At 44.1% G+C, this 5,484-nt stretch overlaps 1 long non-coding RNA gene across 1 annotated transcript in view; it reads right to left on the bottom strand.

Annotated features, from left to right (window-relative positions):
* LOC106807346 overlaps nucleotides 1–5,484 on the bottom strand; it is an 11,889-nt gene that overhangs the window by 3,435 nt on the left and 2,970 nt on the right. Inside the window, exon 2 of the long non-coding RNA XR_001393657.1 lies at nucleotides 477–694. This is a non-coding gene — a long non-coding RNA (uncharacterized LOC106807346). The remainder of the gene's footprint in view (nucleotides 1–476; nucleotides 695–5,484) is intronic.

Below are 5,484 nucleotides of genomic sequence, written 5' to 3'. Positions count from 1 at the left end.
ATGCATGCGAGAAGTATAGATTTAAATGTGGAACATATGGTATGTAAAGTGTTAAATATTATAGGGTTACACTCTAATTTATGCGAGAAGTATAGATTTAAATGTGGAACATATGGTATGTAAAGTGTTAAATATTATAGGGTTACACTCTAATTTATGCGAGAAGTATAGATTTAAATGTGGAACATATGGTATGTAAAGTGTTAAATATTATAGGGTTACACTCTAATTTATGCGAGAAGTATAGATTTAAATGTGGAACATATGGTATGTAAAGTGTTAAATATTATAGGGTTACACTCTAATTTATGCGAGAAGTATAGATTTAAATGTGGCACATAATATCAGGAGTGAATAATAGAGATATGGGAATAATCGCTATTATTCACTCCCGATAATATGTTAAGTGGTTGTGCATACTGCGGCAGATGTCTCCCTAACAGAGTGTAGACGTCTTTGTTACTGTAACGACTTACCGTGCAATCATCACGTCCATTATTGTAGCTCTGAACAACCTCACGCTACAGGGGCAGCCATGCAGCCAGCAGGCCTCATCAGTCTCTAGATCATCATCACTCGGGGCATGTTAATTATCGGTTAATCGGCTTCGTATAGAGAGTACCCGCACATTCTTAGACCCTTACTGCAGGCGTGTGGATCCGGTAGTCGTATCTCGCTGTAGTTCGCTCGCCACCTGCAAATAAGACACGCGAATATTCTTGAAAAGCGGAAAATCGTTGAGAAGGGGCGTCGCGAGGTGCGACTCACCGAGCGTGCACGCGAGTATTGAACATGACGATTTCGATTGTTGGGTGTGTGCATGTGATCCTGCTCCTCACGGCAGCTGATGCGTATACGCATTATATCTTATATATATATATATATATATAATTATGTTCATCGTAATAACTCATTACGTATCGCCCTAACGTTAGCTGGTTTCACTTCAAACCCCGCCCGATGCTGGTACCGTCATTCCAACGCGCCTTCGCGCCAAATTACGCCCAGCACGAAGACCCGTACACGCACAGATATAGCAGCCAGCTGGTTAAATATCGACAAGTTCCCCTTGTAGATCGTAGCGTACGTGGAGGGTGAGGAGCGCCACTGGTATAAGGAGCGGTGGGCTTGTTCAGGATCGCGGTCTTTCATTATTGGCGGCCTCGGGGCGTTATAGAGAAACTTCACAAAACTCTCTCTCTCTTCACTGGCAAGGCGAGAGCACAGCAACAAGCGCAAATATGAGCAGCAGATTTTGATCAAAAGCGCATCCAGGGATTTCCAGCCCCGCACCCCACGTTTAACGCGGTGCCGATGCACAAAGATTCCCTTTGTCGTGCATGCGCGTGCTCTTGCCGTGTAATTGCGCCGACAATGACCGACAAAACGCATCGCTGGTGAGAGGTCGTTTGCCATTGAAAAGACGTCGCCTGTATCAACGGACGGCAGGTGCGCGACCGCATTTAAAAAAATGCGGGATAATTATTTCGACCAGGTACTCTAGCACACGGTAGACACACCTAAATGTTTACGAAACCGCCACCAGATCGCACGCGCCATATTGTGACAGATCAAAAACGATTAGCGTCTTTCGCACGAAAGGTAAATTTTGCGCGTAATTACCCGCGTATTTTTAATTAAACATCAAAAGCTTTTTTTATAGACGGAGGAAAGCTTTTAGGCGAATTAAATGCGCACAAAGGAAACTTAGAGCGATAGTTGTTTCGTGACCGCGCTCGAACGTACGAGACAGTGTATACGTGTACACCTGATTGCTGCTTACGATCTCCTGCGTTCACACAAACACACACACACACACACCAACGCACAGCCAGGCACACACCACACACACACACACACACACACACACCACACCACGCACACACACACAAACACACACACAACACACACACGCACACACACACACACACACACACACACACACACACGCACGCACGCACACGCACGCACGCACGCACGCACGCACACGCACGCACGCACGCACGCATACACACACACGCACGCACGCACGCACGCACGCACGCACGCACGCACACGCACGCACGCACGCACGCACGCACGCACGCACGCACACACACGCACGCACGCACGCACACAGACACACACACACACACATAGGAGGCGTCTGCCCCAATACCTAACTTGTTAAGTCGTCTGCCGCGCTGGACAAACAGCCTGCAACTGTACATGTCGTGACGCGGCATGGATGTAGTTGAAATTAGTTAGTTACGACTGATAATTAAAATTAACAATTAGTTGATTTAATAAAAAGATTTAAACGGCGCATTCCAATTAACCGTGCCAAATATCTGCTGAACTACTGCTTACTGCTGTTTATAACTAGCACGTATGCGTATGTGCGATGGAATGAGGAACAACTTTGTTTGGCGTTAAATAACTTGTTTTTGAATGAATTTGTTCTCGCTGCGAATCGTGTTTGTGTGATTTTATAACTAACGCTGCGTGTAAGTTTACAGCATCGCGAACATAATCTCATTTAATACAATTTCCCAACGGAAAACATGCTGTTATGTTTACGCTTTTTGCAAGCGTTCCACGTAACTCTAACTGCTCAACTTATTGTTCATTCTTTCGCGTTTTAAGACGACTACACCACCTTTTTCATCACGGGGAATCGACGCGTTTAACATTTAAAAAGCCCCTGCATGTACGCACTACGAATAAGCAAATGCAATGTCACCTCTATAGACTCACACGTGCGTTATGCTGTCTGCACGCTGGTCACGTAAATCAACGCGCACGCATGTATACAAGTCGCCTTCTGTTCCCGGGCGCCGCCCACATACCCCGTCACGCCCGACCCTCGATGCTTTAATAACAGACATCAGACAGCAACTCCCGGCGCGAAAATCTATTATAACTCTCATTGTAAACGTACGAACGAGGCGGGAACGAGTTAGGAGCTCATAGACGCAGCCCCCCCCCAAAACTAGCAAACGTGACGATTCTAAATCTACTTATGGTACGTATTACGGTGGGAAATCGTTTCCCATTGGCGGTCATACATACGAAAAAAGTTCCATAAATCAGCAGTAATAGTCAGCCCATAGGTGTTTTTTTTTGAGAAATCACTATACCATCCCCTGAATTGACGTTGCAAGTGACACCTTATATGTTCCTAACTAAAAAAAAATCGTACACACGTCTTTCTGTAAACAAGCTTTTCTCGGCATACATGAAATGGCCACGTTGCAACGTGATTTTACGCGAAAAAGTAGGCTTCCTTCGAAAATTCCCCCGGCCGCCCCAGTAGTGCACACCGAACGAGCGAAGGAGTACCCAGGTCTACCTATACATAGCTGAATGAACTACAATGTCAAGTTTCTGCCTACAGAGGTTTAGAATCAAAAAAAATCTGACAAAGATTCGTCACGAGTAAACGTAGAGGCATAGCACGTACGTCAGCACGAAACAGATTTGATTAAGGCCAATATAATTCGGTATCAATCAGAATAATGTACGGAGACACACCTATCTGAGATCATGAAAGATAGTGAGTATACCTAGAGGGCGGTATGCCATTGGTGAATGCACCGCACGTATACGGTGAAGTTAGGTTCTTTCTTCTCTACCATAAATGATGTTTATGGCCAGGTATTTTGAAAATACTATATATACTCGCATCTCTGATATTGCATGATGTGTCATTATCGAGTTGTTCTGTTAACTGTCTATACAGAAACAATCGCCAAAATCAACTTAGCCACATACATGTATGCACGCGCACGTACGCACGCAATCACGTATGGTCACGCACGTGTACACGCACGCACGCACGCACGCACGCGCGCACGTAGATATTTTGTGTGTTTGCATACGTTCTATTCACGCCATCTATTATCAAGCGACTTCCTAAATTTCATCGTGACAGCCGAGTATATAACGCATACAGATCTACGGGCATTCGTTCTCTGATTCGACTCTCTTTTCGCCCGCTGTCAGGTCGATGAAGGAGGCTTGGCAGACGTGATGCGCTATAGAGTCGAATTCGTGCCCCGCGCGCCCCGCGTGTATGTTCGTGTAATCGATATCATTTGCAGAGTAAACTGAGCGAGCTATAAATATTTATTCCGTGTAAGCAACAATATCGTTATTAACGTCGTTATAGCACTCACTCTCGTTCTCTCTGTCTTTCAGACGAGTGCAAATTGTTTACAAAGCTTTTAGGTTATGGTATTTTTCATAGCAAAGAGCAATAGTTGTACGAGGGCAAATAGTTTGAATCGTCCTTTCGATTTCCTAGTGCAGTAGAAAATGGGAATCTAAGACGCTCTTAACCTGCAATAGGAATTCGCCGCAAAGTTGTTTATTTTGCCGCCTTTTTGCGTTAGTTATGAAGTACCGCTATGACTGCTTATTTTGCCATCGATCGCTTTTGTTGAAACTGGGAATCGCTTCGCGGTTTGTGAACACGTGGTGTTAAAAGCTTCTATCATCCATATCTCATCTTCGACTGTTTCGATTAGCATTTCGGTAATGAGAGTGTGGTAGTGTCGATCTCCATATATAGACCGGCGTTCAGGGAGCGTTTAGGGTCGTGATCCATTGGTATGCAGCACTCCAGACGCACGGGTCTTTAATGTGGGACAATCTGGAGCTGATCCTAAATAGATAATAATACACCAATTCTACATAGAATCTCTTAGCGTAAATACCTTACATTTAGCATCTTCAACAGGATTAAACCAACCTAATTCTTTTACTATCTTATGTTCTTTTCCATCCCCATCTTCAGATTCATTCTTATTCTCATCCTCATCCCCATTCTCACCCTAATCCTCATCTTCATCCTCATCCCCATCCTCCTCAGTATCGCCATTGTTATCGTCATCCACATCCTCATCCTCTCATCCTCTCATTCTCATCTTCTCCTTTCTCTCATCGTCATCTTTTCTTCTCTGTCTAGCGTTGTCATGTGTTTGAGTAACGTATCGTCTCTAAATACCCCATCCACGCATTCACGCTTCACTCGCAATTAAATCTTTTAAGTTATCAGATGTTGCTTTTAAACAGCCTCCGCTAATATCACTGTAACTACGCCAACGCAATAGTGACATAGTGAAACATAAAAGGTTCGATCATACACAGTTTCTTGCTGCTTCTGTATCCATTTCAACGGCAAAAGTTGTATGGAGTTGAAAGGAGTAAGAACAGCGTTGTAAAAAGCGGCAAAATGAATCAAATGTTTGCCGAAACAGTATAGGGCTACAGCATCGCATGCATTCCAAGTAAATTATGCAATCAGAATGTATTTTGCGGTGGGCTCTGATATCGGCCGCGAGGGTGCGTTTCACGATGTTGTGACGATTAGTGAAGATGAAGAGGAGAAAGAGGGGGGGGGGATTATTTGTAGATCTATTTGTAGAGATTAATGTTGGCAAATTATTGTTAAGATATATACTATAAGAATTATTGTCTAAATATAGTGAAAGGAAATTGTGT

This window comes from Priapulus caudatus, unplaced genomic scaffold (genome assembly GCF_000485595.1).
Source record: "Priapulus caudatus unplaced genomic scaffold, Priapulus_caudatus-5.0.1 Scaffold209, whole genome shotgun sequence".
Classification (NCBI taxonomy): domain Eukaryota; kingdom Metazoa; phylum Priapulida; class Priapulimorpha; order Priapulimorphida; family Priapulidae; genus Priapulus; species Priapulus caudatus.
This window is presented reverse-complemented; position numbering and strand designations above follow the sequence as displayed.